This window comes from Aythya fuligula, chromosome Z, assembly GCF_009819795.1.
Source record: "Aythya fuligula isolate bAytFul2 chromosome Z, bAytFul2.pri, whole genome shotgun sequence".
Classification (NCBI taxonomy): Eukaryota; Metazoa; Chordata; class Aves; order Anseriformes; family Anatidae; genus Aythya; species Aythya fuligula.
Window position 1 is genome coordinate 20,419,926 of NC_045593.1, and position 24,446 is coordinate 20,444,371.

The window sequence follows — 24,446 nt, forward strand, 5'->3', positions numbered from 1 at the left end:
GTGACAGGATGAGGGAATGGGCTAAAGTTGTGCCAGGGGTGTTTTAGGTTGGATATTAGGAAAAGCTTCTTTACTGAGAGGGTTGTGAGGCATTGGAATGGGCTGCCCAGGGAAGTCATTGAGTCACCATTCCTGGAGGTCTTTAAAAGATGTTTAGATGTTGAACTTAGTGATATGGTGTAGTGGAGGACTTGTTAGCGTTAGGTCAGAGGGTGGACTCGATGATCTTGAGGTCCCTTCCAACCTAGACAATTCTGTGATTCTGTGATTCTGTGATAATAAAATCAATCTCTCATAAATCTATGTTAGATATTAGTCTAAGCCACTCATCATGGCTCTATTTTAAATCAAAGAACAGAAGAAAGAGCCTGGGAGGCGAGATTCATTTATCAAATTTTCACAGTCATTATAAAGTGGAATGAACTGCTCTCTGACAGGTCCTGTGCCTTTGTTTTGACCATCAAAGGAGCCAAAGCAACAGACTTGGTAGAATAGATGCCCATGTAGTTAAAACAGTTAAAACACCCAAATCCTAGCCTTGCTATATTTTGTTTTGGACTTCTGATTGCTGACTGTTTCATGAAGAAGTCAAGTAGAAATACTGCAGACACTCAGGATCCAAATGTCAAGATTTTTTTTAACCAGCTAGGAAACGTTTTCATTTACTAGCTGTTTATGGATAAAGAGAGTGTGGGTGGTTTGGAGACATGGGACTGTTTCATCCACTTTACTGCATCATTCCATGCTTGGACCATGGACCCATAACTGATATCAAGCATCTTGGTTTTATCTTGTGCTACAATTATGTAATAAAGGGACTTCAACAGTTTTGGGGATTCAGAGACTCATGCTTTCAAAGATGGTGCTGTAGTGCATATAAATGAATTTCCTCTGGAATAGAGTGCACATAACATATCTGCAAAGTGCAAAGAGAAAAGCTGGTGTATGTCTGGGTGGTTCTAATAAGAAGTGCAGTAAATTGATTTGCCTCATGGAAAAAGAAAAATGTATATATATATACATGTATATATGCAGAGCCATAGTAAGCCAAGCTTCTCAGCTACATTACTAAGAAAGAAGCAGCTTGAAATCAAAATGTTCCCTGCCAATGGAAGCTGCAGAAAACCCAGAATAGCATCTAGTTTATACCTCTGTGCTAGACATTCCCCATGAGCCACTGTCAGTGTTCACATTTTTTCATGGGATATGCAACTTTAATCATCCAGCTTTTAAGCATGGTGAAGTAATTGATTTTTACAAGCCAGCAGTGAACCATTTGCCACAGTGTTACGTGATTCATTGCTGTAGTCCCAAACTAGAGTTAAGGAATCACTGGACTAGCTTTTTCCTAAAAAGTGTTTATCTATCTTATTTTTAAAGTCGCTGGAAGAGAGGTCCCATAACTTCCATGACTCTGTTCCACTGATTGTCTATGTATGCTGTTTGAACGTTTACCCATTAGCGAAAAGCTACTTCACTGAAAATTAGGCAAATTTGCAACAAATTTGGTTTCTTCATCTCTCTCCAGTTGAGGCAAATCACTTATTTTTTTCTACATCCTTTTTCTAAGCAATAGAGTGCTGTTACTATGTTGTTTTTTTTTTAACATCTCTTATCCCTCTGAAGTAAAATTACAATCCATTCACATTTGTTCACAAGTCATATACTCTAAACCTCAGATATATCTTGTTTCTCTCCTCTATAATCTTCTAGATTTGTCTGTGCATTTCTTAAAGTGTAGTGCTCAAAACAGAGCAAAAGTCCTGCAAAAGACAAGTAAAATGAATAATCTCTGTTCTTTTTAACACCTCTTAAGTGTATTATACATATGAGGTTTCTGATCACTGTAGCCTTAGACTCCTTAGAAACACCATCTAGTCAGTTATTCAAAATCTCACCTTTATGCATTTGCTGTCTTCTTCCAGAAGGTAGCACTTTGCACTTGTCTATATTACGTTTCATCTCATTGATTCCAGATTGCTTTATCACTCTATCAAGACCATTTAGAATTCTGATCCCACTTCTCTGAAGTGCTTGCAAATACCTCCCTCCTGCTTGGTGTCTTTGTTATTCTATCCTGTCAAGCAAGTCATTAACATAGCAACTAATAGTCAGACCACATTCATTGGGCCTATCTAGCTTGACAAAGAATCATTCATAAGTAACATGATCACAGATTTTAATTTTGTTCCGTTTCTCTTCATTTGCTGCTGTATAGAAAATTCCTCTTATGTGTTAACCTTATTAAAACCAAGAGGAGTCTTAATCATTTTCTCCCCTGTACCTTCCAGGTTATTTAGCCTAACAATTAAGGCAACTGCATTGGTTTGACATTCTTCCATTGGTTTGACATTCTTCTATGGACATAGCAGTGTCAGTAACAAACCAATAGTGGCTATGTCTTATGAACTTGTTATACCTAAAGAGCCAGAAAACTGATCTGGTTTTAAATATTTACATCCATTAAGTGGGTTTACTGGTCTATAATTCCTCACCTTTTGCTTTTCATGCTTTTTTGTTTTGTTTTGTTTTGATTTGTTTTGACTTGATTTGATTTGATTTAAATTATCCTAAATTTTCTTGTCAATAATTTCTTGGGACCTATGTGTCCCCACAGGTTGTCAAAGATAATCTCTAATAATCTAGAGATAACTTCAATAGTTTCCTTAATGATTTGCGGTGAGCTTTATCAGGCTCTGCTGATTTTAATACACCTAAATTGCCTGAACATTCATTAACATATTCTTTGCTATTTTGGCATACTCTCCTCTGCTGTTATTAAACTTGTATTATGCATGAAAACCAAACTTTATTCTCAAGACTGAATAAGGCATCAAGTACAGAATATTGAACACTTGGCCTTTCTCAAGCCATTGTGTTTCTTCTTTGCTCCATCAGCAGATCTGTAGTTAAACTTTTTTCCAGCTTACTTCTAATGCAAAACTTTAGTTTTATGTTTACATCCCCCATAACTGTTTGAGACATAACTCTTGCTGTTTGTAAGAATAAGATTCATACTGAGCCCCTCAGTCAGGTTGATATTGATAGCTTTGTTCCATGCAAAAATACCTTTTTGCTTATGACCAATCACTTAAAGACATTTCCACAAATGCAAATTCTGTGCAGGTGTAGATGAGGGATCATCCCATAGATGAGGGATTTTGTGTAATTCAACTACTTTCAAATCACTACTTAAGTCAGGTGAAAATTAAACACGAATAAAATATGCCATTTTTGGACAATGTAATAAAATTGGACTAAAGAGACAAGATTTAAAACGCTTTTTTTTTTTTTTTTCTTCAAAATTCTCGTGTGATACAATTGCCTGAAAGCTTTCCTGTTCTCCCATGTCTGTCACTGGGCATCTTTGAACAGTCCCTCTGTGTGCACCTGACATTCTGTAAATGCTTTCCTGATACACCTGGCTAGGAATTTCCACCTTGTATGGTCACTGTCAGATTTTATTCCTCTGGGACACAATTGTTTACAGATAGAAAATGCAAACTTTTATAACTAAGCTTCTTAGAGTTCTTAAGGATATTCAGACTGATGTAATCTTTCCTTCCAAAACATATTTACTGCTTTTTAAAAAAAAAAAAAAAAAAAAAAAAAAGAAAAAGAAAAAAAGTTCCTAGTACTACATACTACATAAATTTAAAGTAAATTTATGTCTTCATAGAAACAAATGTCAACTGAGTAAATGTGTGACCCTCTACTATATTTGGTTGGTCAATTAACTGTTTGACTGAATGAGAGAGTAACCTCCTCCTCTATTTTGTGAATCAGTGTGCATTTTTAATTGTAAAATGGCCATATCCACTGAATCCTAATTTAATATGAGCAGGTATTCTTCACAGAAAATAATAAAATAAAATAAAATAAAATAAAATAAAATAAAATAAAATAAAATAAAATAAAATAAAATAAAATAAAATAAAATAAAATAAAATAAAATAAATAAAATAAAAGGGTTAAATGCTTAACAATTATGTTTTTTTGAATAAGACTAGCCACATTGGTCATACACAAATTCTTGTACACAAGGGTAAAATTTTGAGATGACTTATTTTAAAGCCTCTTGCCAAAGGACATCATAAGACATTGATTTGCAATGGGCATGGACAGAACAATAATGCTTTGTCTAGTCTGTGTTGCTCACACTTGTGAACAGACCTCTCAGACCTCTGAGCTTTTCATCCATTTCTGATTTAGGAAAGATAGTTCAGAAAAAAAATAATTGAAGACTTTTACATGTCTATTGTGACAGACTTGAAGTTGGTGCCACATCTCCCTTCATCCTATTTAAAAAATCTGCCTCCTCCAGTTTCTCTGTGTAGGAATGCCATAACCTAAACAAAAATAATTTTGGAAAAATACCACATATGTTATATTTCAAAATATCTCAGTCCTCCTACAGAAGATGTGTTGTTTTATTTACATTTGCCTGTTCTCTAATTCTTTTAAATTAGTAGAACTACTTGTAGTGTCAAAACTAAAAGACAAGGAGTTCTGAGCAAATCCTTCATTTTTATACATAAATCACAACCAAAATTTTCCAGCATTCACATGGAATGGTGAAAGTGTTGTTGTAAAGTACAGAGACGTCAATATGTTAATTTTTATGAAGGCTTTGGATTGCCTCATATCACTCTAAATCCAAACCACTGTAAGGTAAAATACAAATAAATGTTTAAAATTGATAACATTTTTACACATATAATGGACAACATTGTCAAAATGAAAAATAAAGAAAGAAATAAAATAGAAACAACATACTTTGTTTATACTTTGTCTACTTCCATAAATATTAAAGCAGAAGACAATCACTGGCTAACTTCATGCCTTCTAGCTCTTTTATCATGGCAATGTTTTCAAGTTCTCCTTTGTAACATCTTCTGAGAACATCAGGTTTCTGCTATATGTGGATTCAATGATTTTTTAAAAGGTTGTTCTACTATCTCAAATTTATTTCTAGACTTGTCCCTTCAGTGCTTTGTTTTTTCATATGTACCCTCTCCCTCAGGAGGGTTATAAGGAGCCCTGTTATCTATACTTGTAAAAAAGCCTTGATTGACTCACTGCTGTACCCAAGCAGACATCTCCAATTTATGTATGGCAATTGTTATTATATTTAGTGGAGAAAAAAAAAAAAAAAAAAAAAAAAAAGAGGAACGGAAAAACAGAAACAGAAACAGAAAGAAACAGAAATAGAAACAGAAACACTACAAGTTATGCTAGAGCTGGTGGGATCATGGGCTGTTGAGGATCTGTAAGCTGGGCATTCATCTGACAGCATTTGCCCAGTACTAGCTACTGTAGTCTCACTTTACTGCCAGTGCAAAGAACTGGGCAGTTATGCTGAATGATTTGTCTCATCCTAATACAGATATCTACAATGAGTGGTGTGATTTGTGCCCTGAAAATACCTTTCTCTCCCCAGTGACTGAGTCAGCAGAGATTACATTTACACTGCATTTCTCTTCAGAAGAATTATCTTTCTTCATTGAAAGGATTATGAAACACTGGAACAGGCTGCCCAGACAAGTAGTTGAGTCACCATCCCTGGAGGTCTTCAAAAAACATGTAGATGTAAAGCCTGGTGACATGGTTTAATGTTGGACTTGGCAGTGGTAGATTAAAGATTGGACCAGATGGTCTTAGAGGTCTTTTCCAACCTAAATGATTCTATGATTCTGTGATTCTGTCTCAGGTCAGGTAATGTGGAGCCTAGAAACAGACAAAACCCAAAAAGAAATAACAATAATAATAATAATAATAATAATAATAATAATAATAATAATAATAATAATAATAATAATAATAATAATAATAATAATAATAAAATACTCAGAAAGGATGCAATTATTTCTTTGTTCAAGGGCATTAAGCTGGTTTTATGAGGTTTGAGAACTACAAGAAAAAACAACCTTCTCTTATCTAATTTCTGTTGTGACCTCAGCGTTGAGTTCATATATGCAATTTGAAAGGACAGTATCAAAGATATGAGTGATTCTCTCCTACAAAAATTTGAAAAGAGAAGGGAAGGGAAGGGAAGGGAAGGGAAGGGAAGGGAAGGGAAGGGAAGGGAAGGGAAGGGAAGGGAAGGGAAGGGAAGGGAAGGGAAGGGAAGGGAAGGGAAGGGAAGGGAAGGGAAGGGAAGGGAAGGGAAGGGAAGGGAAGGGAAGGGAAGGGAAGGGAAGGGAAGGGAAGGGAAGGGAAGGGAAGGGAAGGGAAGGGAAGGGAAGGGAAGGGAAGGGAAGGGAAGGGAAGGGAAGGGAAGGGAAGGGAAGGGAAGGGAATGAAAAGAAAAGAAAAGAAAAGAAAAGAAAAGAAAAGAAAAGAAAAGAAAAGAAAAGAAAAGAAAAGAAAAGAAAAGAAAAGAAAAGAAAAGAAAAGAAAAGAAGAAAATCAAAAGGAAAGGAAAGGAAAAGAAAAGAAAAGAAAAGAAAAGAAAAGAAAAGAAAAGAAAAGAAAAGAAAAGAAAAGAAAAGAAAAGAAAAGAAAAGAAAAGAAAAGAAAAGAAAAGAAAAGAAAAGAAAAGAAAAGAAGAAAAGAAAAAGGAAAGGAAAAGAAAAGAAAAGAAAAGAAAAGAAAAGAAAAGAAAAGAAAAGAAAAGAAAAGAAAAGAAAAGAAAAGAAAAGAAAAGAAAAGAAAAGAAAAGAAAAGAAAAGAAAAGAAAAGAAAAGACTAAAAAGAACCCCACCTACAATACCCTAAATTTGGCTGACCACCTTGGGCAGGAGGAAGCTTCTTAGTATTCTTTTCTCTTATGTTGTGCATGTACCCAATATTTTGCTTGATTATTTTACTGTTTTACATGGAGCACCAGTTTTCATTAAGTGGCTTGCAATGACATTTGAAATTTTTCCTAAGTGATTGTAGTTAATTAAGAATTTGTTAGAAAAGATTAGTAGTTCAGATTTTCCCTTCTAATGTGAACATTTTAAATTTATCAACACTAAATTTTATCAACCATGAATATGTCAATTCATTTTAGCATCTAGATTCCTTTACTCCAGGCCATCCTAACAGACATGTCTATGTGTTATCTTTTTACCTTGTTTTTCTGAATGTTAATATTTTTACCAATTCACAAAAATTGGTAAAAATTTCCACTAAATTAAATGTTGAGTTTTCTTCTTTTGTATCCCTTAGCCAGTTCCTTTATTACAATGACATTTTACTGCTTGTTCTGTACAATAGTTCTCTACTTGTGCTTGCTAGAAAAACAGCTGCAGTATCTTGAGATGTTAGTTTCTTGTCCTCTATAGTCCGCTCTTCCTGTATAGCATCATTGATGCTATACAAAAGTCACTAGAACAAAACGTACTGATGTATTAACCAGCTCACAGCCTAGAGCCATAGTTCATAATCAGATAAGCTTATATGTTGCTGTTGATGTAAATATCTGAGGAACACCATGTTTTGTCTGCTAGACTAAAACTCCATCAGGAGGAATAGAGAGGCATATGGGAGTTCTTTTGTCAAAATCCTCTTGCTTATGGTCTTCTCAGAATAAATATAAATATTTGTTAATATTTATTTAGGCCAAATAAATTCTGACAATCAACTGGTTCACCTCTATGAGAAAAACAATTTCTAAGCTTTATAGAAAATGTCAGAGCACTTGAGCTGAGTACAATTTTGCCTTAATAATTTATGTGCAAAAGAAATGTTATTCACTTTGGCCTTGTAGAATTATGCATAGCATCCTTGAAAGTACAATAAACATCAAGAGTTTATATTCTGTTTTTATTCTATTGCCAAAGTCTAAGAATGCTATGAAGTGTGTGTGTGTTGGTCTGGGTAGAAATGGGGGGGGACTTGTATTTCATGATGCCTGTAAAACACTTTACATCATTCTGTCATTAGACCAATAATTAGTAGTAACTTTACATCTAAAGGCATTGCTCTTTTAATATCATTCTCATTTTTCCCTGACCCATGCACTTAGCTGATAGTCAGAATTTAGCACAGCTGTTTCTTTGTGATGGAGAAATTGTAATAATCAGATATAATTTAATCATCTTCATTTACAAACATGCATGCAGTGTCCTGTTTCCCCAAACCCAGTAAAAACAAACAGGAGCCATAGGTCTTCATATGTATTGGTTCCTAAAATCTTCATATCTTCCTCCTTCACCTAGTTCTGGTTTTTGTTTCCTCTCTTTGCTCTGCTCTGGCTCCAAAAGCAAGACAGCTACAAACCAGAACTGTATTGTGAATCCATGAGCTTTTCCTTCAGTGTCTGCAGCTCTCTCCTTTATTGTCAAGCCTGAAGGAGTAAGTAGGTTACATACAATTGTGTTAAACACTGTGCATGAACATAAAAGATAAATAAATAAATAAATCCATGACCAAGAAAGAGTAAAGCATAAGAAGATGTATAAGGAATAAAGATAAAATGTAACACAAAGAAACACAGAATACCAGTAAAACAGTGAGAATTAGCCTAATAACTTCATTCACAGCACCCCAGCTGAATTTCATTAAACAGGTATCTCTACACAGGTTGTTTTTCAGAAGAGGCATAAAGAGGGATAACATCAGGCTACTTTTTTTTTCTAAAGGACAGCTTAGGAGAACATGTGGAAGTTACTGCTAAAAAGAAATGTGACAAGTTGGCCATGCAGTTGAGCTGTCAGTAAAGCAGACGTGAGGTTTAGTGGCATGAGGAACTGTGGGAAACATGAGGTGTTATGTACAGAAATATTCAAACCAGAAGCAGCAGTCTTGGTTATCAGAGCAAGAACAGCAGTTTCCTTCCACTTGCTTTGTTAGGTACTCAAAGGATAATACAGATCATGTCTAGATCATCTCAAGATCAAATATGGGGATAGCTAACATCCAAATATTACGCTCTGCTAGAGATCCTTAGGAGACACTGTAAATGAGAGGTTTATGGGCAAGCTCAGAAAGAAGGACAGTTTAGAGTTTGCAGCTATTCAGTGTACCTGGGAATGGTCAAGCAGAGCATAGCACTAACTGTTCTGTGACTCTTTAAATTACCAGTCTACAAATAGACTCATAAATCCATACTGGGGCTCTTGAGCAACCAGTTTAGTAGAACTTAGCATCTGAATTCAATGCTCTGGACAGAATGACTCCAGATTTTAGTTGTCCTTTCCCTGAAAAGCATTCTCATCAATTTTGAAGTGTTACAGCACAAAATAGACTGCTAAAAACAAATAATAATAATCAAAACAAAAACCTGGTAGGATGCAACAGTAAGCATATGTCAGTGATTTGTGTATCAGTGTTACAAATAAAAATGCTTCTTCCTCTTGTCCTCAACCAGAGGAATTAAAATTCAAGTTCTGGTGTGTTTGCTTTTCCTTTGTCCCTTCTAATTGAAGGTATTAGAATCATAGAAGCATAGATCTCCTGCTCTTCTCAGTGAGTCCTCAGGGCCACCTGCCTTACTCCCTGCTGAGGATGTGCAGTCAGCTGTAAGACTATGTCACAACCAGGATTAGAGCCCAGGTGTCCTGCTGCTTAGAGACACACACTTAACAGGGCAGGCAATGCCAACCATTTCACCACAAATTCTTTAGCTAAAGATCTGTGCACAAGGAATGAGTTTTCAGCATGCCTGCAGTGTAATTTTGTGGGATCCTGTTTGGCTCCTCTTTCCAGGGTCAGGATAGAGGAGGTTGTCCTCAGCTTCTTTGTATATAGAGTGGAGGGTCTCTCCCTTCCCCCTACCTTTAGTGTTTTTACCTGCATCAAAAAGTATTACGTGTTCTGTTTAAAACCCTGAACAAAGGTGAGGAACAGAGGCACATACAGAGATCAATTTTGCATTACCTACTGTTTCCCTGCATGAGGGTTTTACAATGCAAGTCGTTTATTTGATTGCTAGGTATGCTTAAAGTGGTCGGACGGAAGGCTTTGAACTTCGCTGAAGTACAAAAAGCAAGCTGTTCGTTTAATCAGCACATTTAATTCGCCCTGCTTTGCATGCTGCTCCACGCTGTCTCCTTTCCATATAAGGATTCTGTGGCATCTTCCTGCAGCACCCCTGCCTCTCCTCCGAGAGCAGCCAAAGATGGCTTTGTGCACGTTGCTTCTGCATGCTATAGGCCCAACTCCTTCTTGGTGTGTGCTGTAGCAGCTTCCTACTTCTCATAGCTCTCTTCTCCTCAGGTGAGTTGTTTATATTCAAGTCCTTTTTGTGCTGACCGAGAGCACGTTGTTAATTTATCCTGCTTTTCAATATTTATTTTTGCTGTGCATAGGTTGGAAGTGAATCAGCAAACTGAATTTTGATTAAGGATTTTGATATTAAGGATTTATATCATTGATAGGTGTCTTTTGTGTTTAGGAATTTATTTTTGTTTAATACTGGGTATTCATTAGATTTCTGTTTAAGCAGCCATTGTTTAGAATCCAAAGAGGGTTTTCTAATGCTATTCATAAAGATCTAGGAAAACCTTTAAGGCAACACTGATCAGAGGAAGGAAAGACTTTCTAATTTAGCAATCACATTAATGAAAAATAGAACATTTTTTTCTGGCCTTTAGTAACATTAGGGGTGTTTCTGTTTTTCTCTCAGACTTGCTCTTCTTTCTTTTCTTTTCTTTTCTTTTTTGCTCAGACTCACCTTTGCTGATGTGGAAATATGTAATGTGCAGTTTACAGCAAATTAATAGTACCTTTTGTGTCATTTTCTGTGGTCCTTTTTTTTTTTTTTTTTTTTTTTTTTAATCTGATTTACCTTGCTGTGCTAAATTGATTAAGGCCAATGTTGTACTTCAGCCTTCTGAGAATACCTGTCACAAATGTTAGAAGAGGTACTTGATTACCCCTTAACATCTGTTCCTGCATACCCCACTTTAGTGGACTGGTTTCAGATATCTCATTATTTCTTTCTGAGCCACATCCTCTTTTCCATTCTAAGTCCTTCCCCTGCCAGATGTCCAGGGGGGTAGAAGTTAAAATCTGTTTAACAAATGATTAATCTATTCAGTGCTGCTGTGAAGAATCAGAAAGGGCAATGCAGATTCAAACCTCGTCGCTCAAGTTCTCTTCTCTGCTTCTGTGTGGAAGACTGAAGGTACAGATGCTCCCCTGGAAGTCATGGGATTCCTATAGGAAGCACTAGGTCCAAAGACAAGGCCCATTCTTCTGGAAGCACAGTGCATGCTCTCCAGGGGTCTCTGTGTACCCAACCCCCCCGAAAGTGTGCGGAAGTTTAGTTGCATGGCAGAACACAGTCTCTGATGAGACTAAATAACTTGTTTGAAATTTCTTTTTTTCTGTCAATAGAATTTCATTGACATTCTCTTTAGTATTTGATGGGTACCACTGGCAGTTCCCCAATCTGGAAGTCCATAATCTACGATATAAAAGCCTAGTTACAGGCAATACCTCATGTCTGTGAGCATGGCTATCATTAAAGTCTTCATGTTAGATGGCAATCATGAGATGATCTTTCAGCTGTCCTGTGTAAATCTTGAAAATGGAGATCAACATTCAGACTTGAAGAGCTAGAAACCAACCACTTATTTTTTTATTTTTTTTTTGTACACTACCTGAAGTTCTTATATCTAAAGGACTTAATTATCTCAGAGCAGCACACACTGCTAAGGAGACAATGAATATTGTCTGAAATTTCTGAGAGGTAAGGGTTTTATGCCCAGAGATTTCTTGCTCTAGACCCATGAGGTGATGACAAAGGTATGTTTAAAGAAAGCCAGATTTCTTGTAACCTTAAATTCAGCTGTGAAAAACAAAAATATCACAGTCAAATGTTGCTATATAGAATTTAGCTTTAGTGAAATCCAGGATCTTGCCTAGATTTCCAGCCCATCATGGTCTCTCTTTGTTGTGGAACACGGTGGTTAGTTAATACCATCAGGTAATTCAGATACATCAGTCTTCTCTTTTAGCCTTGCTTAGCTCTGCTGATCAGAGTAGAAAAATGTGTGATTATTCCCCAAATGCCATCACAGTCCAGTGTGGCATCATTCACAGATGTGGTAAGATGAGGACTTCTCTTCATGTGGAGATTCTGATATAGCTGTCTGAGTTACATCCAGCAGAACTAGATGCAACTCAGACTGAGACTGCTAGAAGCACTTGTGGACAAACATTTGCTGCTGTTGTCTTTTTCTCCTGGCAGCCCTTACAAAAAGAGTTTTGAACAGCAGAATCCCAAAAGCAAAGTGTGCCTGGAGGCTTTAAAGGAAAACTTACCTTTGGAGCCTCAAAGAAAAAAAAAAAAAAAGGTACAATCATATAACTAATATTTGTCTGATTAACCAGTATCATTTAACAGCTGTATTAAGGTAGTTGCCATTTTGTCAATACGCTTTCAGGTATCTGTGAGAAAAGGCAAAAGCTCAAGTGTTCAGATGAAAACTAGGCCATAATGACTCAAAATTTCAGACCTCAGGTCTTTTGTGCTTGCAGGTATACAGCCTCACAGTGAAGTTGCTTCCCAACAGGCAATGTTGCAAGGACACAATGGTGGCATCTCAGTTTTGAGCCTTCATAGCTCCAAATTTTTCCTGAGCTCTGCCTCCAGGAGATAACAAGCTTAAGGTTATTTAAGACAAAATGTTGGTAGGATTTATACCAATTCTGGTGTAAAATGTAGCATTTTAAAGGACAAATATTCTCTATGATTTAGTAAAATAGTCCAGTCTATCTCATCAACAAGAAGTCAAATAATTCATATGGTAGACCTGACATGTGGCTTGTATATTGGAAGGATCTTTAACTAGGATAGTCCACAATATTTTATCACAGGTTTCTCCCTTTACCTTTTCTAGTGATTTAAATTAGGTCTCATTTTCTTTTTTTTTAATTTCTTTGTTAAAAAATGTACACCGGCATCTCAGAACACAGTGTATGTACATGTAAGACTGAGTTCTTATGAAAGATGTTATGCAAAACACTGAATAAGAAAAATAAGGCAAAATAATCTAACAAGATCAGATATAAGAGAAGCAATAGAATAATTCTTTTTTTTTTTTTTTTTTTTTTTTTTTTTTTTTGAGAAAAAGAAAGCTAAAACAACCGAGGAAATAAAATCAAAAGTAGTGATTTTGAGAATTGAGAGAAATTTGGAAGGCATTCCTGGCAAAGCAGACAAGAAGGGATTAATAGCTAAAAAAAAAAAAAAAAAAAAACATCGAATTTCTTGAAGATCTGACAGTAAAAAGTCATGGAGAATTGCAAATTCTCCATGCAAATTGCAATGGAGAATTGCAGAATTCCAAAGAATGAGATGTTCCCTAAAGTAGGGATTGCTTGTTGCTAGATAATTGTCATATATGTTGCCAGTATGAATATGGATTTGCTATTTAAAAAAGAGTAGAAATGAAAAATAAATCTGCTATATTACAGCTACAGGACTATTGATGGTATTACAAACTGAGAGAACTTGAAAAAAAAAAATAAATAGCTACCTCCAAAACACTATAATTGTGCTGGTGCTCTGTGAGGCAGGAGGTGGGAGGCTAAAAAATAACTCCAAAAACAAAAGAGGCTCTTTGTAATAGTGCCATCTGGGGTTATGGGAACAGTTGTTGATGCTGTGAAGAGGAAAGTATTAGATCCAGTCATGCAGGACCAGGAGGACTTGCTCAGTTTCAATATCCCTTCTCTCTCTCTCTCTCTCTAAAATATCAAAAGCATGTCACTGCAAGAAAGAAAAACAGAAAATGTGAGAACACATACATATGTGTCTCTATATATTTCCCAATACATATATACATGGACACAAAATGGCAAGCAAAAGAAAATAAAAAAAAAAAAATTAAAGTGACAGCAAATTGCTCATTTTCTCAAAAGTGTAATATACTCAAGCAGATACTGTAGTTGCTTTAGTAAATGTCTTCAGTCCTCCCTTATCTCACAGCTATGTTTTTTCAAACAGGAGTAAGGATCAGCTGTATTGATTAGGGTCATTACTCAGAGTTCCAGCGACAGCCTGTGCAATCAACATAAATTGGTGATTAACAGGATCGTTTATTTGGAAGCATCTGGAACATGAAACCTAGGGGACAGTCAGAAGATGTGTGACTGGAAACTGTATTTTGCCTTTTATTGTTTCCATGAATATTATTTTCCCTGAAAATACTTTTTTTCTTCTCCTTTCAAGCCCTAATCTTTGATTGTGTGCACTGTGCATGTGTAGTACTAGCTTTGAAGGATGATAATTTAACCATGGGTTTCTCAGTGGGGAGAAAATTAAAATGTACAGCCTTTTGTCTGTGTGGTGAGTTACTAAATCACTTCCCACAGTATGGCACAGCTTGCAGCATTACCCATGACTTAAAAACTCTTCATTAACATGTATCGTTATTGTGTCCCACTGTGAAAAATGTGTTTTACTAGTTGGTCTACTCATAAGTAAACCTCATTGTAGAAGAGAACTTTTTGCTCCTGTGAATAAGAACTAAATATTGAAATGTATTTAATACTGTTTTGTCATGACACAAAATAGAAGAAGTGGGTTGGAAGATCTCTCTGCCCTTATTGCCTAACACAGCACATATTGTCTTTTCTCTGCTGTCTGTGTAAGCATCTGCTCAGCTTTTCCAAACAGAAAGCCTGTAAGAGAAGTATATATTACACATCAGAAAATGAAATAAATTCACTTGGCTTTGACAGGGTAGAAAAATTATTGTCTTTCATTGATTCTGCACATCTTCAGCCAAAGTCTGTCTTGCTCAGGAGTATGTCAGAAGCTTCTATACAAGTACTCTGTCATTTGCCTCCAAGACCAAAAGCCTCTAGGGTGTACAACATCAAGGTAACATACTGTATTTTGGGACCATACTCCACCTAAGGATGTTCTTAGGCTTACTGTCAGCTTTTTACATGCCAGTTGTTGGCGATATAAATAGGAAAACATCTCTGCTGGTGGGCTTTTCTTCTAAAGAAATAGCCAGGAGTACTAACTTCTAATACTGTTTGTTTATTTATTTATGTGGCAAGTACATAATTGGACTCCTGCTACACTGGTGTTGTAAAGCAGTTTCAAGGTATGTTTAACAGTGGGAACAAAGCAGGATGGAGAGATCATGCAAAAACAAAGGACGTCTACAACCTGATTAATACAGATTAAGCATGCCCTGCAGGCTTGGTCCTTCTAAAGTGACTACAAAAGAATTACAGCTTTTGAACATGAACATCTTTTGCCCACAACATATTAATTTGACATCGTATACCATTATCCTGTGGACTTACATTTTAGTGTCAAAAATGAATCTTTTTCTGACCACAGTCACCTAGTACTGTTATTTGAAACAACACTGTACAGAAAAGGAATGAAAGCTAATTCAAGGGCTATTAAGAATATTATTTGTATATTACATTAAAAATGAAATGTAATTCAATAAAGTGCTCAGCAGAGGATTCTGGATGGGAAGGCACTTCCGTGGGTAAGGTAAGAACAGATAGTAATGGTTGATTAGAAAGAAAGGAAATTCTGATTGATGAATCTCATTGATGCTTATCTCCCATCTCAGGCACGACACAGAATTATGTAGTTATCAATAACATGTCAGTTCTTATTGTGTTTTATTAAAAGCAGACCCAGGTCATTCCCAAGACTGGATATTATTGAGGAAGCATATATACCCCTTCCATACAGGGGTAGTGGATTGTCACTACGAAAATTTCATAAGAGTAAATATCATAAACACAGAGAAAATCAGTTTTTATACTTTTAGCTATTCTCTCTTCATTTCTTTGTTCATTTTTTTCTGAGTAGCCGAACTTTTTGCAAAATGTTGTTACACTTATACACTTATACAGTATTACAAAAAATAATAAAATGACTGGATTCATTTTGATTTTCTTTATAACCTGACAAAATTGAAATGTGGCATGTGGTTTTCTAAATAAAGTTATGGCTTTAGAAATTTGTAGTGGAGTTTTCTGTTAGGTTAATTTTTGTGGTTTGTTCACTGGCAAAGCTGAATTTATTTTGCTTAAAGTAGACCTTCCTACTGCAAATGTGCAAACCTGTGATGTTCTGTGCAATGTTCATTTTGACTAGTCTGCTGACTGAAAATGAACCCAATATTTGTTAGTGTCATACCTGTCACACAGCTTCAGCCTCATCGATTTATCTTCTTCCAAGGGAAGGTTAAATGTGTAGCCTTTCGTTGCAAGGTCTGCACTCCTAGACTCTGCACAAGGAAGATAAAACCTGTCAGAAGTGACAAATCATTGGTATTCTGGTTTATTTGAATATTGACTTATTTCACAAATGTAAGGCATTTTTTTTAAATTAATTTCAATCCAGAAAGAAGACATAATATTGTGTAAATAATAACAGAAACATCAAACACAGTCAGCCTTGGCTAATATTCATGTATCCAGGTCTGTTGCAAGAGTAGAGAGATTGGTATATTCCATTTTTGCTATTACCTTCACTTCTCCCCAGTTTCTTTTACTTACTGCTTTGTGGTACTGAGGATGGAAGTTTTGTTTTGGTTTTGTTTTTTTGTTCCCCCTTTTGCCCCTCCATCCATTTTCAATACTCCTATGTTGCTCTGACATCTTAGCTTCTTCTCTGTTGTCAGCAGGTGTTGGTGCCATCACTGAAACATCTCAAAATCAGTATGCTTGTCATGTACTCTGATTAAAAGTGGTGATGCTAGGACACCTGCTAGTTTTGAATCCTCATGGGAAGGGCATGCCTCTGCACAATTCCCCCATTACAATCAGAGGTTCATCTACCTCAGCTTTCTATATTGATAATTAATTTATATATTGATTGCTTTTCTTGATTTTCATTAGTTGCTTCAATAATTATGAAGGAGTTCATGAAGGAAAGAGGTAAAGGAATTTGCATTAACCATAATCATTGAGCTTTTATGGTCCTCAGCTCTATCACACCAGAATGATGAAACAGTAGAAATAGTTTAAAATTTGCAGATACCCACAATTTGCACATCAGTAACTGAAGGAGGAAAGATCCTGAGCTGTTTCTCAAAGCTAGTTCTGATCTGGTTCTTGGGGCTGTGTATTATCCCAGCATTTATCCCAACAGTTTGTCAAAACTGGCAAACCTGGCAAAAGTTGGTATCTTCTTTTCGATATTATTATTGTTATTTCTAATTATTGCTTGCATATTCCTACTATGCCAGTAATCATGGCAATAAGGAATCTATTATTCAAATGAGCACTCAAAAGCCTGAGGCTATTCCAGGACTCTTCTGTCCTGTTTGTTTGTTTGCTTGTTTGTTTCTTTTTGCTCCGAGTGCTTTAAATGTTTACACTAGCACTTTTTTCAAAATCCCCATCAGTAAGGTTTTGTTTTGTTTTGTTTTGTTTTTTCTTCTGGGAGCTTTTTGTGCTTTGTATGGTTTATCTCATGCTAACAGTGGGTTATTCTGGGGGACAGATGGAAGGCCTAAGGCCCTTTCTCTCCCTGCCCTCCTTGCAGCAGGGTCTGAGTGCCAAGTGCAGAGCAGCTGGTACAGCGCCAGCTTCCAAATGGCCACTGAGACTGAGCCTTGCATTCATTTAATGTATAGAAAAATCCTGTACCAGATCTATCTCCATCACATCCCCAAAGTGAGTGGGATAGAGAGCAGAGATGGGAAATCTTCAAGGGGCATTTCTGAAGGAAAAATAACCTATCAGGTTTGGTGGGAATAATAGGTTTTAGGAGAAATATATGAGGCTATGGGAAAGGAATGGAACATATGGTGCATACTGAAGTGTAGAAGACATTTGGTAGTATGAGGGAGACCTCAGGCTCACCCTGTGGAAAAGACAGCCTTATTGGGGAGAGTGCCAGAGCTCCTCCCAGACAGTGAGAGTGGGAAAGGGCTCCTGATGTGATGATCCTATCCCCTGGAAAGATGGGAATGGCAGACCTGCCTCTTTCCATCCCAGTCTGTGATGGGGGGAAGCTGTTCCATACCTTCCCACATCATAGGAAGGGGACTGAGGGAACAACATTCTCCATTGCCTCATTTACAAAAGGAAAAAGGAGAGCCAGCCTTCCTGCCCAGAGGTGGCCAGGCAACCAACACACTCATCTGCAAATAAAGGGCAGGAGTTTAATTGTGGGCACTGTGTGTTTTTGAACACACCTCAAAACTCACAGCTGCTCCTCTGACATTCTACCTTACCAAATAGTTTAAGAAACCGAGAAAGTTTTAGAACAGATAACCTGGACTCCACCCCAGGTCCTATCACTACCATGCAGCCTCTGATAATTTAATTTAGCTAATGAGCTTTGGAAGAATCACGTTGGACACAGAGATGGGAGAGTTTTTAGGATCAACCAGTGAAATAAACAAGACAGTAGCTTCAAAAATTAAAAACGTTTTGGTAGTGTTTTTTTTTTGTTGGTTTTTTTTTTTTTTTTTTTCCTGGCAGTACTGTGCACTCCAATTAATTGCATCCTTCTTGCTGAAACCAGAACATCAGACGTACAACGTGTTCCATGAACTTGCTGGAAAAAATATTAACATGGTCCCCTCTAGAGTATTAGAGTATTTTCATTAAGTTGATTCTGTGCTGTCAGTGTATGTGGCTTACTACATAATAAAAAAAATCAAGGAAATTAGCTCCTATAGGGATTGTATATGCCCTTGGAGGTCTCTGGGTCCAAACAGTAGTATGTGGATTACAGCTGGCTCTAAAAGCTCATATTCTTGAGAGATATACTTACTCTATGAACATATCTTAATCTAGAATGTTTGTTTGTCATCCTTGCTGTCTGTGGGTAAGAATATACTAGAGACTATTCTGAGATAGATTAATGCTTGTTCTGGACATATGAAAGTTATTAAAAAGTGATCCTTTGGAGATAATATTCAGAGTGAATCCTCTGGTATACAAATCAGTGGATACAACCTGAAATGTATCAAGATCAGGTACAACAAGTGGCAGGTTTAGGTCCTGTAGCAGTTCCTGCATTGTACAATGCAGTGTTACCCAGGAGTAGCTGAGCTAAGTCTGTTAGGGAAAAATACATCATGGGGCATGGCAGCCCCAGAGAGGCGAGGCTGCTGCAGCTCCATGCTCCAACTGGCAGTGTGTCTGAAGATGCCTTTCCAGCCGGCACATAAACACAGAGCACATGTATATCCCATATATATACGTGTACATATATATACACATGGTTGGTCACCCAGACTCACAGACAGACATGCAGAGTATTCACATGAACACAAACAGCACCAACAGGCTCATCCTGTTACCATCCCTGGCAAATCAGGATGGACATCCACTAGCAAGAATATGTATAAGTATACAAATATATTCATACACATGTATATGGTGTGGATCCATATATACGGTGGGGCACTGACACTCAGACTGCCCAGTAGCTGCTCCTAGTTGCTGGTGTCCCCAGTTGCTGGCACCCAGACATAAAAGTCTCTCATGCCACAGCCCCACTCCAGCTGCAGGTACAAAACATCTGATGTACACAGGTGCACACACACAGAGAGGCACACACACAGCTGTCCAGGACTCCCCTAGGCACTAGTAGCCAACTCCCCCTTGCTCTTGCCCTTAGAGACTCCCCCTGCTCACAGGCCACTTCACCTACTCACCATCTAGGCTTGCTCAAACTTTGCCAGTGTGCATGCAATCCCTCACACACCTCTACTCACTCTGTTTGCTGCAGCATCACCAGACAAGGGTACCAGACAGCCAGCTCAGCACATCACAGACCTATTTTTTTTAGCTCTTATGCTTCTATTTTGCCACACTTTTTCAAGCCCAGATCACTTTATTCCTTCCCTTTTCCTGCCTTCAATTCCTCCTCTCAACATGCTATAATGTTCTATGCAATCCTGAAATGCTCATCCTCTGCATCCTATCATGTGTACTGTAACCCATGGACAGTAACCCCACCAAGCCCAAAACCTTGTTGACCCATAGTGATGAGTGTCAGGTCTGGACCATTGGGCCTCCTGGGGCAGTCCTGGGAAGGGCTCAGAACTGGTGTTCCTCCTTCTGAGTCCTTAGTTTGGGTTTCCACCTGTTTTGTGCCCCTGTCCTCCTCTGGGCTTGTGTATGTGGACATTTGACAGACTGATGGCTCTTGTGATAGACCTGGGAGCAGCTAAGGCCAGGATATGATTTGGGTTCCTTAATCTGCCATTGTCTGTCTGTGCTACTTTGTGAATGTGCAGATGAGCTTTTATCACATAATTTAACATGAAGAGGTCAGCCTGTTACAACAGTAACATCACAGCAGTGCTACCCACACTACTCTGTGCTAGTGACCAGCATCGCAGCTATGTGGATAGCTGGGGCTGTGTATTTCTGAACTGCACTCCATCACCCTGTGCAAATACGCCCTGTATGCTGCCTGCACACACACACATGCAGACACACAGACACACGCTCACACACACCCCAGTGCTACAGGAACAGCTATTTGAAGCTCTTGTATGTTCAGAGGTGGGGGAATACAATGGGTTTCTGCATTTAGTTTAGTTTAGTTTAGTTTAGTTTAGTTTAGTTTAGTTTACTTTACTTTACTTTACTTTACTTTACTTTACTTTACTTTACTTTACTTTACTTTACTTTACTTTAGTTATTTTGTGGCTGGTTTCAGTCTCCCTACCAAGTTCTTTATTCAGTTGATTATTTTGCAGAGCTCAAGCAGAGTCTAACCTGAAAATAGACATAGGCCTTTGAGCTTATACCTGATCTTTTCCCGAAAGATAAAGTGTTGCAACACAGACCTTTTACCTACTGTTTCATCTCTGTCATGAAGGCATATTTCACTATGCTTTGTTACAGCTAGAAGTGAAATTTAATACTGTTTTTTTGGCTGACTTGGAGGGGGTTGTGCATGATAATAGTGTCTTAATTCTATAACTGTGTTGACTATTTCAAACATGGTAATATTCACTTCAAAACCTGTGTGCTCATGAAAAATGAGGTAACAATGGACAACTTTGTCTAGGAAGCACTGCTTATATTCACTCCTTCAGTAAATGACAGAAATAGCAGCATTACAAAATCCTGTTATAATCTATTGTTCAAATAAGCAATATTTTCAGAAAAAAAATATCATGTGAAATAAGTATTATTATAAAGTAATTCCTAGGAGCAGGACAAGGTACAATGCCCGTACTGAAGAATTGTGCAAATGGAAATAGGCCAGTGTGAGTAGCTATTTCTTTAGGCTTTATTTTAAACAGATCAGGATAAAAAACCTGCCCTTTGAACGTTTTTTTTTCACAGAATACTTCAGTCCATCAAACAGAACAAAAAACTTCCATCTGATCTTTGACAGACCTCTGCCATAACAATCCAAAATTCTTTCAGAGATTTATCAATGTAACTTTACAGTATTTTGAACTATTACTGCAAAACACAGTGCTGTTTTAAGATGAGAAAATAGCTTTGCTTTAGTTAACATTCAGCAAGTGCTCTTTTCTGACAGGGATTATGGCAGAATCACAGTACAGGGAGAATGAGTCCTGCGTTGATCACTGAAAGTAATGGATCATTGAACTCCTGCATTAATCTGCTCCTTTAGTGTCTATACATTATAAAAATTCAAGCATGTTGCAGATTGCCTGCCTACCATACTACTAGAATGTGAAAGATTTACAGGGTGAATTACCGTTGACATACACCAGGGCAGTCAGACTGAAGAACTGCTGTATTCAGCTTGCTGCAAACATCAACCATGTCTTTTCATATCTTCAGTCTTTCTGAGGCTAAAGTTCTTTACAAGGACAATGTTTTGGACAATTCAGAAGCTTTGGTCACTTGAAAGGCCATACATTTATGGAACAGCAAAATCTCTTTTTTAAATGACCCGTGTGTTGGCTTTTGTGGAGAATCGCGGGCAAAAAAAAATATCTATAGAAGCCATTAGTGGAAATATATGTCTAAAAGAAAACATAACCATGATAAGCCTATTGTACACATTGAATCCACACTCCTACTGATGTGGGGATATACTTCTCTGATTTATGCAGTCAGTCAGATGTATCCTAGCACTGCAGAGTCTTTCACAAAGCATAGGCGTTTTGAATGATTATCAAGGACAAGATCTCTTCTCTTGTTGGTTAAAAATCCCTACAACTAGAAGACGATACATTAGCAAACCAGATGTAAAAGTCTGAGAACAAAATAAGTGGCTTTGGTAATGAGGAACATTTGAATGCACAGGATCATAATACATAGAATGTATAACATAGTTCATAAAATATAGAATAAAAAATCACAGCTGCAGTAAAATGAAGGGTCTTACATTCTTTATCAAAGAAATTCAGGTAAGGCTAAATGGAACAGAAGTCTACAAACAAGGCTGAATGAATTTTGTTTACACTGGTGTAAAAATATTTTTTCATTCGTTAATTTCTTACATTTCACCTGTGCAGATGTGGTGGTTTCACAATGATGGGCAGCTAAGCTCCACCACGCCACTCTCTCATGCCCCCTCATGAAAAGAAAAGGCAGAGAAAATATTAAAATATTCTAGAATATGCAGTTAATTCTTTCATTGAAATGTAATACTTTATACATTTGCTTTTGAAACTACTTCAATTTCCTGCTGTCATAAGGGATAGGGATTGTCACCAAATAATGGGTGATCAAATCTAAGATATTGAGTCCTTAGTGGACTGACAGCCTCTGACATTTGAGTTACTAGCATTTGCAAAGTTACTATGGTGACAAATGTAACTCTCATTAAAAAAATAATAATAATCCTCTTTTGCTTAACCATGATTTTCCAAAGAACTCAGCATGGTTCCATAAGTACATTCCTGCCAAAATGGATGCATGGTGCCCTTTTTTCCAAGAAATTGTATCTTTACTGAAGTGTAAGTGTAAAGGGAAGTCTGACCTCTGCTTTGGTCATAGTATCCTATGATAGCTCACTCAAATTACTGTAATTTTTAACAGATTTAAAACAGCACAGTGTTCATATCTTAAAAGAAAGACCAGAGTATATTCAGCTTCTTTTTGATCATTCTGGTGAAGTAGAACAACCCTAAAGTCACTGTGATCCTTCCTTTTAAAATTCCCACGCCCTGAAAAGTAGACCCATCACATGTAGCTTAAAGGTGAGCTGCAGCAGACTGCTTTGACTCATGCCACAGGGCATTGGCACTGGAGCCAGGTATATAAAGATGACCTGAAGTAGTTTCTGTCTATATCCATCTCTCTGGTCCCATGATAAGCAAAGACAGCTGGGAAGATATGATCCATATTCTCTTTCATGGTGTCAGACTACACCATGGTCTTTTTTTGTGTTTGAAGCATTCTGCCATGACTATGTAGAGATAAATTGTTATGTGTTATGAGAGGGGGGCACTAGTGAATGTATCACCCACATGGATCATTTTTGCAAATGGTTAGGAAACCGATTTTTAAAGCTATTAAATCTTCTCTTACAGAGACCGAGAGCTCTGATACAGACCAAGTATCCCACATGTGTAGTTAAGTAGGCTGGTTTCTATTCCAATGTAGTTTTCCTAGGTACCCTGTATTGTCCAATTGACTCTCCATTGATCGTAAAGGAAGAGAAGAGATATCAGCATCCTACCAAGCACTTGAGTCAGAGCCTAAAGCCAGGCATACATAGTCAAGACAAAGACAAAGACAACATGCTTAGAGTAAGCTTATTGCACTTTGTGCTACATTCAAGGGCAGGTACTGCTCTCTGTTGGAAGATGCTGACAGCAGCATCCTTCTTGGCTAAGCCTGAAGCCAGGGCATGGAATTTTCCTTCCTACAGAGCAGGCCCAAGTACTAGCAGAGTACTATGTAGAGAGGTGCTACAAGCATACTCCTAAACTGCCCTTTGGTGTATCATATTCAAATTGCAGAAGAGAGTTTTGTAGGGTGAGCTCTTTCACCATCAGCACTCAACATCCTCATAGTGTTCCAAGGCCTAAGATACTCTTATTCAGCTGTAGTCAAGACTAGGGCTTGAATAATTTAAATGGAAGGAAAACTAAAGTTCATTCTCAGCCTCTGACCATGGTTTAATGTACAAAATACATGTAAATGTTGCTGTCTTCCTGGTATATCAAAGAGCTGTAGTGGAACGTGCTGGAGAGAAACAACAGAAGGGAGACAGAACGGCTTTGAAGTTTTGCTGATAAATTTAGATCCTAATTTTAAAAGGTGAAAGATAAGATATGAATAAGCTGTTGATTTTGTTTCAAAGCTCTGGTTTTAGATGATAAATTTTGCATTAAAACGTGAAAGTACTTTTTTTAATTGTGTGGGAGAAAGTGTCACAGCTTATTTCTAAAAATACAGAAAGAATGTTGATGGCAGGAGAAAATGCTGAAAGATTGTCTTGTTTTAACAAACAAAAGTAAGACCGATGCTGACATTACCCCTGTAACAATAATTCCTGAAGATAATCCTTAGTTTCTTGGAAATCTAGAATTAAACAGAATCACGTTACCCTACATGTCAAAATCACTATTGTCTTTGTTTGCTGTGTTACAATTCTGTTTGAAAATGATTTAAGG

At 37.2% G+C, this 24,446-nt stretch overlaps 1 long non-coding RNA gene across 2 annotated transcripts in view; it reads left to right on the top strand.

The window, feature by feature from the left end:
• The window catches only part of LOC116500410, a 94,370-nt gene that overhangs the window by 46,997 nt on the left and 22,927 nt on the right, over positions 1-24,446 (top strand). The window lies entirely within an intron of this gene.